This window comes from Podarcis raffonei, chromosome 12, assembly GCF_027172205.1.
Source record: "Podarcis raffonei isolate rPodRaf1 chromosome 12, rPodRaf1.pri, whole genome shotgun sequence".
In the NCBI taxonomy this organism is placed as follows: domain Eukaryota; kingdom Metazoa; phylum Chordata; class Lepidosauria; order Squamata; family Lacertidae; genus Podarcis; species Podarcis raffonei.
The window spans coordinates 42,865,884-42,879,045 of record NC_070613.1 but is presented as its reverse complement, the minus strand read 5'-3'; the positions used below and the strand labels follow the sequence as shown (position 1 = coordinate 42,879,045).

Sequence of the window (13,162 nt, the reverse complement as noted above, 5' to 3'; positions counted from 1 at the left end):
CCTTTAAAAATATGCAGCAGGTCTGAACATAGGCCTGTATTTTATTCTTGATCTCTATAAATTTATACACACACACACACTACTATATACAGTCGGTTTAGAACAAAGATCAAAATGTTATTATTACTTTGGGTTATTTAACTTGATGCAGTTGTCTCAGATGAAAGAGGAACACTGGCTTTGTAATGTGATTTTTCATTTGACAATATTGTAAAAAATTTAACATAGCGTTAGATGAAACAAATTGTACGCTAGAAGAGAATAAAAAGTTTCAGAGGATATTGTCCACTTTTGGTTTCCTGATTTTAACACTTGAAACACGTTGGCAATATATCCCTGCACGCCTGGTCACAGGTTTTGAAATTCTTCTGGGAGATATTTCCAGTTAGGGATCCTTCAACAATATTCCTGAAAGAGAAGAAAAGAGAATGGAAATGTTAGTAAAGTGAACATATCCATCTCTCTGTTAATCAGAATGAATTTACAGCAGAAGAACTGGCTAAATGTGAACCCAAGAAAGGATCTTGGTGGGGTAAAAGCATGTAAAGCCAGAAATCTGGAGAAGTATGCAATTTCAGTGGGTTGTACCCAACGAAGTCGTGGTGTGAGTGTCTCCTCCCACCTCATGCTCCCTGCAGCCCTAAATCTGTTTCTCAGGACTAGGGATCCTTCAGATCCTTGGCCCAGTATATCTGAAGGAGCGTCTCCACCCCCATCGTTCTACCCGGACACTGAGGTCCAGCACTGAGGGCCTTCTGGCGGTTCCCTCACTGCGAGAGGCCAAGTTACAGGGAACCAGGCAGAGGGCCTTCTCGGTAGTGGCGCCCTCCCTGTGGAATGCCCTCCCACCCGATGTCAAAGAGAACAACAACTACCAGAGTTTTAGAAGACATCTGAAGGCAGCCCTATTTAGGGAAGCTTTTAATGTTTGATGTATTACAGTATTTTAATATTTTTTGGGAAGCCGCCCAGAGTGGCTGGGGAGGCCCAGCCAGATGGGCGGGGTATAAATAAATTATTATTATTATTATTATTATTACAGATCTGGACAGGGGAGCATATGAGGGAGGAGAGGGGAAGGGAAGGGAAGTGCGAGTGGAAGTTGTTCCACTCAAGCAATGGCTTTGTTGGAAATAACACAATTTTCTTTTGGGAGGGGAGAAAGGGGATCTAAGGATAAATTGAGGAATGCCACTGTTTGCTAGCAGAAAACAGTTACCTTACCAAGATACATTTTTCCACAGCAGCTACAAAGCAATGAGCAAGCTGATATGTACCAAATCGAATTATTTGGGAGCTTTAACAGAACTGCAAAAGGCAACTTGCAATCAGAAAGACTCATAAACTGATTTAAAAGCCGGTTTCATATTGGGGGAGAAATACTTCAGTGGGAAGTTTCCACAAGTTTATGTCCAAAGTGCATTTGTCTGACTCCAAAGGGCAGGGTTAGAATTTCAGAATGATTCTGCCAACATGGGTAATTTAGGACAGTAAGTGAGAAATGAAATTCTACAAAAGGAAACTACATAGGATGGTCGGAGGGAACAGACGACAGGGATGCTACACTTTTAATAGTTGTGTAGAACCGCACAACTATTAGGGGGCAGGAGCCCTGTCCTCTTTTGCACCCTAGATACATAGAGTATAGTACAGATTACACCTGTGATGGGGGAACTGTCGATCAATTACAAATTATCTGAAAGACCACCTGCCCTTTTATAGACCTGTATATCATATCATCTGGGGAAGTTTGATTCATGGTACCACACCCGAAAACAGGCATCTTCTGCTCCTGACTCTGTACTGTACAATACCCTTCCTTCGACCATATGTGAAACATCGCATCATTTGCTTCAGGCATCTTCTAAAGACATATATTTTTGCTCATAAGCTTGGACCCCGTTATTACCAAATTCCTATTTTTATTTTTACAATACTGTTTAACTGGCTTTTTATGTTGCATTTTTTTATATATAATATTGTTCGTTGTTCCATGTTTTATTTTTGTACACCGCTTGGAGATTTTAAAATATTAAGTGGTTTAAAAATGCTTTTAGATAATAAAAGTAATATTATTTCACTTGGGGAAGAATCAACACCCAAGTGACAAATGAATGGTAAAGAACCAAGCAGAGCTGTTGGCCAAAAGGATGCGATGAGGCGCTGTGAATCGCAAACAGGAGTCCGATATTGTAAACATTGCAAGGATGGCAAATGCCCTCTGCCACACATTTAGCAGAAGCATTGTCTCTAACAGGCAGATTGAGGAGCTAGGCTGCTCCACTTGGCAGTGATTTGGTCTCCATTGGAGAAGTGTCTTCTCTGAAGCTAGATCTGAAGAGGCTTTGAAAAGCTTGTGCAATTTGTTGTTGGAGTGGCATACAAAGGATGAACAAGTTAAATCTGTGATGATAGATTGGGCAAGAGATGTGGGACATAACATAATGTTTGAAGATTGGGAAAGGTTGTGGAGGAAAGGGGTCAAGTTTACTGCATGTACAATGTTAAAGGAAAATATAATGAAAATGATGTATAGATGGTACTTAAGTTAGCAAAGATTTATAATAGTGATAATCTATGCTGGAAATGTAAAGAAAAGGAGGGTACCTTTTACCATATGTGGTGGACCTGTCCCAAGGTGAAAGATTTCTGGGAGAAGATTTATAATGAGCTGAAAAAAATGCTGAAATACACATTTGTTAAGAAACCAGAGGCCTTTCTTCTTGGAAAAATAGGTCTGGAATTGCCCAAAAAAGATGTTAGATTGTTTTTGTATGCCACAACTGCAGCTCGAATTTTATTAGCCAAGAACTGGAAAACACAATACCAACAGTGGAGGAATGGCAGATGAAGATGATGGACTTTTCGGAGCTAGCCGACCTGACCGGGAGAATCCGCGACCAGAAGGAGGAGACGCATCAGGAAGAGTGGAAGAAATTCAAAGACTATTTATCTAAATATGGTAAGATAAATTAAATAGAAATACTTGCTAAATCATAGTTAGGCTAAGGATCTGAATATGTGAAATTATAAAACAATATGTTTAAAGTTAAGATGAAAAGAGATAAAGATGTTAAGAGGATTAAGTAAATTTTATGAGATATTGTTTTGGAAAACCGTTACAATGATACATAATGAAATTCAGTCAAGGGAATTTGAGGAAGTCATTTCACTATGATATTAATATTGGATCAATTTCAGTTATGATTTGTGTTTGTTTGTTTGTTTGCTTGTTTATCTAAAAAACTAACAAAATTTTTTTTGGGGGGGAATGAAAAGCTTGTGCAAGGCATAAGAGGGATCATTAAAGGCAGGTATGACCTCCCTGATCAATCTTAACCTCATTAAGGTGACCATCAGCTGATCACCCCTTGCTCCACTCCTGCGATTACCCCATCCTTTTCTCTGCTCCCCTAATATAATCTATGCCAGGCACAGGCAAACTCTGGCCCTCCAGATGTTTGGGACAACAATTCCCATCATCCCTAGCTAACAGGACCAGTGGTCAGGGATGATGGAAATTGTAGTCCCAAACATCTGGAGGGCCGGAGTTTGCCTATGCCTGATCTATGCAAAGGCTGTGTTAACTTCAATAGTAACCTCAGTGCCTCCCCCACTTTTTTACTTTTTTTTGAGTGGGGAATGAAAGGATGGATGTAAACAGTAGCAGTTTCTTGTTCAGCTAAAGAAAATTTCAAGGAGACCCTATTAAATAATAATAATAGCAGACACTGATCCTGGTCTAATTGTGCACCAGTCTCTCAAATAACAACTAGTGAACACAAGAAGGTGGAAAGGAGTTGCGCTTTTGGTTCAATTTGCAGAAAGGCAAAATCTGGGTTGCTAGATGATGGTGATGATGGATCATTCCATGCACCCAAAGGGGCTCTGGACTCAGATTTCATGAATGCCTTTGCTCCAACCACCATTCTGAGACGGCTGAAGTTGACCAGAAACTTGGAGAAATGTCAAAAGCAGCATGTAGAATGACACAGGGGCTGTGCGATTCAAGGTGGGTGGGGAATGGCAAAAGTCCCACTGGGTTTGCACAAGCTTTAGGCATGCCTAAAGCAACTATTTTGGTCCCAGTCATTAATTACAAATGGGCTTGGGGGCGTTTCAGATGAAAGAAGCCCAATATGGAAGTAGGAGCAGAGGGGATCTCTGGCCTGGGATCCAAAGAGCTTCTTGGTAGCGTGGTCACCTAAGCACTGCCCCCATTGGAGGAATTTTTTTAAAGGGGGAAGGTGCTGATTTGCATATAATGTGCATATCCTGATTAATTCGCATAGCAGCGGTTTGGAAAGAATTACTTAAACCTAAATGACAGTACAATGCACCTCACCATACGTGGTGGGAAAGGTTGTGACCGGGTGACCCATGTTCCTGCTCACGGGGCTGGCCCAAGATATTTTGCTGCCTGAGGCGAAGAACAAACTGATGCTCCCTCTTCATCCCACAAGCAAGGACTGGCAGTTTAGTTTTAGTTCAACACTGGATAGTTTGGGGGGTGGGTAGGACATATGGCAAGTACAGCGCTGTCCTCCAACTGACAAGAGATGCCCAGGGAATGCTTAGAAAGAAGAGCCAGGGAGCTGCCATTGCTGCTGTCCAATATTTTCTGCCTGAGGTGGTTGCCCCACTTTGCCTAATGTAAGGGCTTGCTCCATCTGCTGTCCAGGTGTTGTTGATGGGGAACTCCCAATACCCTTGTGCTGTCCCCTTCTAATGGTTCTTCATCTTTAAGCTGGGCATAGTCCAGACAGTCCCTCATAGGCCCTTCAAACATAGGCCCTTCAAACAGAAGACTGCAAAATTAGGAACTATCGCTCTAGGAAAGCTGGTTCCCCAGGGCTCTCAGTGTCAGTAGTTTCACAGTGCTTTAGCTCATAGAGAATCAAACTTTCTAAAGGGAAAGAACAGAGAAGGGGAGAGACCTAGGACCTACCACACCAAAGGACCCCAGAGGCTGCTGATTTAAAACACAGTGGTCAGATCTCTAGCAATGAACACACAGCTTCTGAATACACATAGCCACCAGGTAGATATTTCAGGGCTAGTTCTCAAATACAGCCATGGCTGAAAGAGACCTACTATGCTATCTCAAATTCTGTACAGTGGTAGGAAAAAGATAGCGACTCCCAAGCACAGTTCAAAACTAATTAGTGGAAGTTGTTTTAGTGTTCCAGGCTCATAGCTTTAAAGAAAAATCCAGCTGAATGTATTGTATGAATGAGAAAACGCCACTGTGGGGAGCTGAGTCGTTAACTTTGGAAGCCCCTTTGGAGATGATGCTCTACTGACATTGTGGAGGATTGCTATCTTTTCCTTTCAAAGGGAAACTTGCAAAGGAACTCCCATGTGAAGCTTTCCCCGGCACAAATCCCATGCTAAGCAAGTCTGCACTTGCTGCATTTCTGACTGTTGTGCACAGAGCCTTTGTCAGGGAAAAAGCCAGCATTAAATGTTAAATGTGAAGGCCACATTTGCTTTAAATAAGCTACTGTTCTGTGGAAGTCACCTGCCACCCATCCAACTTTGCAGATGACCAATATTCCAGTCTATGGACCTCATATATGGCATGGGCAGAGAGAGACTCTGTCTTGAATAAGGCCAAGTAGGTGTGTGGAACCTTTGGCTCGCCAAAGGCTGCTGAACTGCAACTCCCATCAGCCTCAGCAAGCATGGCAAATGGCAAGGGATGTTGGGAGTTGCAGTTCAGCAACATCTGGAAAGCCAAAGGTTCCCCATACCTAAGGTTCACAAAAGGATGGATAGGTGAGATACTAATGGTTGCACCCATGTTTCAATTCTTGGTTGGTCAAAACCTGTGTGCACACACACATGCATGGATGTGCCTCTCCTTTACAACCAGGTTGGTTGGTCTTCGCAGAATAATACAATTAAATTCCTGGCTGAAATTAACACCAGAACATCAAGTTCAATGTAAAGGCAGCAGGTGTGCCTCTGTGATAAATCTCTTTAGAAAGGGGCACAAAAGCTGTTGAACAGATGCAGTAATCACAATAATTAGAAGAATTGTGTTGCACAGGAACTGGAGGGAAAACATGAATTGAAGTCCAAGTTATCCTACTGAGCAGAGACAGGAAGGCAGGAAATCTCCCGAAGGAAGAATTCATGGGGGAGTTTTATTCCTAAATAATATAGCATCCATTCCATAGGAGTTAAGTAGGAAGAAAACAATGACATTTGCTCATACCTGTACACTTTTATATACCAAGGTGCTTTATTAAAGGTTTCATATTTAAGTAGGTCTATTATGCAGTCATGTAAGATACCTGCTGATAAAGGTTTTGTCTGGCTTTTAAAAATAGAATGTGTTTGAATGATTTAAACAGTAATTTGAGTAACTAGTATTGCAGACTTAGACATGTCTACTCAGAAGTGCCACTGTGGTCAATAGGCCTTACGATCAAGTAAGCGGGAATAGGCTTGTGGTCTGAAATCTGTATTTTCAACAATATAAATAGCTTGAAGACAAAGATTCATTTTATGGTCTAGACCAGGGGTAGTCAACCTTTTTATACCTACCTCCCACTAATGCATCTTTCTTGATGGTAAAATTTCCTTACCTCCCACCAGTGCTGCAGTAACATATGCCATAGAACCCCCTACCACCCACCCGGAATCCTGAAACGCTCACTAGTGGGCGGTAGGGGCCAGGTTGACTACCCCTGGTCTAGACAGTGGAGATGCAGACCAGGCATTTTCTGATTCAGAGGTGGGGAATCTGTTGACTTCCAGGTGAATCCGGACTACAACCACCTAACCACCCTTGACTGTTCTTCCTGGGACTGATGGAAGATGGACCCCTATTGTATCTACAGAGCCACATGTTTCCTAACACCGACCTAATTTCTTCCAGCACGTTCATCTGCTTTGTCCAAAAGGGCTGTTAACTCATCAGGAAAATGGCATGATATTTTTTCAGACGTGGGGCTAACTTAGTGGCATCTGCATATTAATATTAACAAAGGAACACCCTTCATCAGCATTTCTCAGTTGGGGAGAAGTAGCGAAGGGATAGCCTCAACTCCCACACTCCACTAGATCTGACACAGCTGGAGACAAGAGGATGAAACTTGGCTGCCAGAGCAGCCTAAAGATGTTGGCTCAGCCCCTGAATGCAAAGGAGGCAAGGGGCAGGATGGAGGAAGGAGAAGTCAGGACAGACTGCAACAGCAGCAGCAGCAGCAGCAGCAAATGATGGAGTTTTCAGGGGAACTCCACAGAGGCAGCAAGAAAAGCAAGATGAGGCTAGATGCATGTGGTTGTTAGTCTAGCAACTGCACAGGCCTGGAGACACCTGAGTGCAAGGATAGATGCATGTAAAACTTGGTATAGGAATTAAGCCTCACAGGAATAATTAAGCCTCATGGGAACCTGGATGATGAGACGAGATTCAGATCTCCTCCAACAAAGGAGAAAGTGTCTCATCAAGTCTCCTCTGCAAAGTTGGATTCTGTTGTGTCCTTCAGGGAGTATGACACTTGCATGTCCACAAAACTGACCTCACGGACCTACAATTGTCCGTACTGTTAACAAACTACAGTGGTACCTCTGGATACGAACGGGATCCGTTCCGGAGCCCCGTTCGCATCCAGAAGCAAACGTAACTAGCGATGGCACGTCTGCACGCGCGTGCATCGCTTTTTGCCGCTTCTGCGCATGATGTCATTTTGAGCATCTGCGCATGCGGTGAAACCCAGAAGTAACACACTCCGTTACTTCTGGGTTGCCGCGGAGCGCAACTGGAACACACTCAACCTAAAGCGCATTCAACCCGAGGTATGACTGTACAGTTCCCAGGATTCTCCAGGACTGTTGAAGTAGTACAAGAATGCTTTAAACGTACTGTATAGTGACTGCTAAAATTCAAGAGCCATTTTTTAAATGAATAAAAAGACACGGTTGTTATTTTTGCTCATTACAGTTTTAGAAAGCTTTAAAGGCAGCAGTGAGACCAATCTTTGGTCCATGAGGCCATTTCCCCCAAATCGTATCCAGGTGTAATGAAATAATATGTAATGTCAGGTATGTGGCAGGTGAAGACACATCTGCAAAAGGAGGAGGAGGAAGAGCCTTAAATTGTGTTCCTGGTTGTCCCTAGAAAATGTTGGGCTCGCATTTGGCATCTTTTAAATTTGGCACCAAACACAAGCTCCACTGGGACTGGTTCCAACACAGGATTTCCTGACTGGATCTCTTGGATGCAGCTGATCCGTAGCGAAGAGCAGTGCTGACTGCAGCTTCTGCTGAGATCAGCAAAGGGATCTTCCTTTGCAGCCTGCCATGAATTCAAGCCAGCTTGCAAATAAACTTTTTGCAGATTCCGCACACATATCTCCAAGGGTATGCTGGAATGGAGTGGGCCCACACCCTAGCCCCCGGGGGCAAAGGAAGCTAAGGGACAAAGAGCCCTGAAGCCAGTTGCTGGTTTTGTTGCAATTGTTGTATTAGCTAGCAATCCTAAGTGGCCGGGGGGGGGGTGGTTTCCTAAGAAATACTGGAGAGTGGTCTGATTTTCACACACTGATATGGCCTAAACCAGGGGTCAGCAAGGTTTATCTTGCCTGGGCCGGATCGGTCCCGCGGAGATCCCTCCCTGGGTTGGATCGTGCCTGACTGCTATTTTTGGCGTCTGCACATGCACAGATGCAATTTTCGGCGTCTGCATCTGTGCAGATGTGATTTTCAGCGTCTGCGCATGAATAGACGCAATTTTCTGCACCGCAGAAGCAAGTCCCCGCACTGCGCTGCACCGGTTTAGCACAGCGCACAAGCTGGAAACTCGGTTCAGGGGAGGCTCGGGGGACGGTCAAACGACCTCCACGGGCCGCTTCTGGCCCATGGGCCTTAGGTTGCTGACCCCCGGCCTAAACAATCAATTTTTGAGAGCTTTGGGTTTTTCAGTTGTGCTACAAGCAGATTTGAATGGGGGGAGTAAATGAAACTGGTGTGATTCTGGTGCTGCTCTCCTGATTCCCTGTAATACATGTTCAGCTATACTAAGTAGATTGCAGAACAAAACAAAGAAATCCTAAGCCTTCAAATGAGGACTTTTGAGTCTATAAAAAGCTTTCTGGATTTCCAACAGCTCAGCAAACACAACGCCCCACGATGAGAGCGGGGTGTGTATATTTCTCCAAATATTTTTTTTTCTAGCAGCACGGCAATGCATTGACCTACTAATTCATATTCAGATTGCTAGTCCTAGACGCACACACCCAAAACACAAAAGCTGCATGATTATGCTTGATGAAGAAGTGCCAATTGAAAACTGAAATGACTTATGGAAATGCAAGCAAAATTTCCCAGGTTTAACCCATTTCTCATTCATGTCCAATAGCCGAAGCAGATGATTTTAATGTGTTTACAGTCAACTCATTAGTTGGGAGGTACAGTATATGGAGGGGCAAAAGAGAACTCTAGCACAGAAACATGTATTGAATGGTGGTCATTTCTTACCATAGTCAATGAACTCCTGAGGATTTCAGTGTGAATCTCTGAAAAAAGAGAAAAAAAGTTTTAAAACCTTCTTTAGCTAATTAAGAGTTTAACTTTTTTTAAAAAAAACTATTGGCAACATAATTCTATATGTTGAGTTAAATAAATGAATACTTATCTGATTGTTTCCTGGGATCCTTTTGTGCTTGTAATTCTTGAGTTAAGAGGAATTTTGTTTAAAAATGTGTAATTATGAAGATTTGGAAAAAGGAACTTGAGAGCAAATTACAGCTTGGCTTTAAGAAGTGAAATCGTTCAGGGTTCAACAGTAAATGCTGGTGCTTCAAGTTATACAGGAAAAGTACAAGGTAAAACAAAAAAGGATAATGTGCATTATGTGGCCTGTAATAATATTTTGTCTCAGGTTTATAGTGCAATGCGGCAACTCTGGTTGACAGAAGGGAGAGAGCATCCTCAATCACTGGTTAATGAAATAATGAACATGTCTTGGTCAAGTATTTTCTGACAGGGTTTTTTAAAAGCTTAACTGCAGATCTTTCAAACGCTCCTAAAGTACAAAGGTTGCAGAATATAGCCTTTTAAGAGGTGCATGTTACAAAGCAACACCCATTCCCATCAATCCCTGTTGTCAAGGTCACAGCAGCCAAGGCAAAAACTTCATTGCCTTTCTTCAGCAAGAACAGAGTAAGAGCAGGAAACTCTTGACTTTTCTCTCTCTCTCTCACACACACACACACACACACACTACCTCAAACTATATGCAATACTGAATAACTGGTGCAAATTGATCCAATTTGCATTGCTCTTGCTAACCAGATGGAGGGAGGGACTGGAAGGGACATAAAGTTGCACCCACTGGTCACAGGAATCTCTTGACTCTGAGATTTCTCCAGTCTCTGCCCATGCGTTCCAGTTCTTATGGTTACAAAGGAACCCAGGTTAAGCCAACAGGTATCTCAAACTAAGGAAATGTCATGGACTTGTTGGATGCAGAAGAATGGTGGGAGGAACCAGCTGGGGAACCACTAAGGAAAGAAGGCTCAGGGCCCAGAGAGTGGCGGTGGGACAACAATGAGTGGTCAGAGGGAAAAGAGTTGGGAGCTAAAAAGGTAACAGGGCTTAGTGAGCTGGGAGAATCTGTGGCAGAAAGAAGACCAGAATTATAGGCAGAAGCTGAAGCAGGGAGAGGAGGGAGGCCAAGAGGCATAGATGAGTCAGACTGGTGTAGGGCTGGGCAATATATAAATATATCGTCTAACACCGGTTTGATGTTCACATCGTGTTAATTGTTTCATAATATTTGAGCTGGCAATATATCGCAAATCACAATGTGTGTAAGGGCTAGGCCAGGCATAGGCAAACTCCAGCCCGCCAGATGTTTGCGACTACAATTCCCACCATCCCTGACCACTGGTCCTGTTAGCTAGGGATGATGGGAATTGTAGTCCCAAACATCTGGAGGGCCGGAGTTTGCCTATGCCTGGGCTAGGCGATATCTGGTTTTCAACATCGTGATAACTCACCAACTAAACATTGTGATAACTCACCAGCTAAACACTGAAATGTTATCAGCAACTAAACCTCACCATATCAACAGCTAAACCATATCACCATTGTCCTGATCGTCTCTGCGTCGTTCCTTCCTTAATTCACGTATCGTGATATATCGATATACCATGATGTTTAGCTGGTGATATATCATGATATTGAAAACCAGTTAACGCCCAGCTCTAGGCTGGTGAAGAGTCACAGGTATCTTGCCTTCCTCCTGCAATAAGCTCCCCTTCTCCTCTGCCTCCCAGAACCAGAAGAGGCATCAAAAGGGTGGAGGAGAGGTTGGCTTCACGTAGGCGCAGTCTCCAATTGCTTGGGGGAAAACCCTGGAGAGGAGGGGATGGTGTAGGGAGGTGGGGACTTTCAGTCTCAGCAACTGAGCCACTGGGGCAAGACCTAGGGATGAGCTTCTGTGCTCATTAGGCCTGACACTCCTCCAAGTCTGTGCAGATCGTGTTCTTGCTAATGAAGAGTTAACTCCAACTTGCAGTGTGATTTACTGCTGGCTCCTTCCTGTCAGCAAGGCAAAGGATCCAGCACAACACTCAGGCAAAGAAAGCTACTGACCTGGTATCTACAGCTCCATTAAAAGTGGGCGAGCCTCTTCTAAGACAGTGCCTGTGATTTGCATTTTTTAATAAGTACATGTATTTAAAATAAGTATTATTTATTTAAAATAATGTGCTGCCAACTTAACCAGGGGCACCTTTTTAGTGGATCAAATGTTTTTCAGTTAATTAATCTAACCAGCTAATCAACTAAACGTTGCAACCCTGCTCAGCAGATACCATGACAATAGATTAAGAGGAAGCCTATCAAGCAGGAATACCATTAAGAGTAGACCAGGGGCTCCCCACATTTCAGAGCTTTGTAATTGTTCCTCTGTAGCACGTACATGCCTGGCAAGCTCACAGGTTCTATGCACTGAATAGCTGTAGTTATAAACAAGGAAATCAGCTTGCGTGGCGGCACATGCCAAGAAAGGCACAAGTCCCTTAGCTTAAAAAGAACAATGCCGACTTAGCCCCTTTTAATTACGAGAAAACCCAGAAAACCACTGCTTTTTTCTGCCATTTAATTTCAAAACCCATTATTATTGTCATCAGTATTTCAAAGGACAAAGCTATAGCCTGTTCTGAAAACCTCTTTCTCTGCCTTGCAGAAATAAATTCCCCCAACCTATAACTGAAATGGAACATGCTACGTAGGAATTTCACACTTCCTGTAGGAAATGCATAATGTTTGAAGCCATCCTCAGTGGATTACTGGAAGGGCACTCCGGCTTCAGCTTACAAAGCACTGCTAGAGCATGTAGAGTTATTGATTTATCTTACAGAATTCTGCTATGCAGTGTAGTTCTTTCTGATTTAGCTTTTATAGCACTGCGGGGATCATTTAATTTTTTTTTTCTCCCCAAAAGACCTCTGATGTACTTTATTAATCAGAACATGTACCTTGCATCAAGTCAAATTTTAAGAAACAATAACCCGGTTCGGATCTAAAATACTGATTTCTGGACACTGCCCTTTGCTCGCATTTATTGACTCCTCCCTGTTCATCTTCTCTCTCTATCTTGCTTTAATCAAGTAGGATTGCAGCTTCAGCTAAAATTTCCTTCTGAAGAAGAAATGCACTGATGGTCAAGGTCGATGGAAAATTGACATTTATGACCAGCCGTGTATTTCCTTCCAATGCCTATGCATCTACAATTCAGGAGACTTTCTACAGGTGGGGCTATAATTATGGTTCCTCCAATTCCCATCCAGCTTCTTTCATCTTTTTGTTGTTGTTCTACAATTCAATGTAGTTTTGTTGTTGTTGTTAAGTCTTATGAAAAGGTAGTGTCAGGTTAAGTGGCAGGGTAGAGGGCAGAGAAAGGGCTGGTTTAAACCAAGGACAGCCAACATGGCCCCTTCCAGATATTGTGAATTACAAATCCCATCATCCTTCAACCTTGCCCATCCTAAGGGCTGATGGGACTTGTAGTCCTTGTAGAGAGCACCGTGTTGGCTACCCCTGGTTTATCTCTTTCTTCCCCAACAGCCATTTTGTGCCTCAAATTCCCCTACCCCTGGTTCCTTTTCTCCCCCAAATGTGAAAGATACATGGATCTCCGTTT

General features: G+C 43.1%; 1 protein-coding gene across 6 annotated transcripts in view; it reads right to left on the bottom strand.

Moving 5' to 3' along the window:
* Positions 1-13,162, bottom strand: part of RBMS3 (RNA binding motif single stranded interacting protein 3) — a 752,431-nt gene that overhangs the window by 701,818 nt on the left and 37,451 nt on the right. The window contains exons 2-3 of one of the 6 annotated variants that reach the window (XM_053409865.1): positions 9,490-9,527; positions 128-408 (exon numbers count right to left, since the gene is read on the bottom strand). The exons of 4 other annotated variants lie outside the window; for them this stretch is intronic. The gene's annotated coding sequence lies outside the window, so the exon portion shown is untranslated. The remainder of the gene's footprint in view (positions 1-127; positions 409-9,489; positions 9,528-13,162) is intronic. One more of the 6 variants, XM_053409866.1, reaches the window with a different exon arrangement.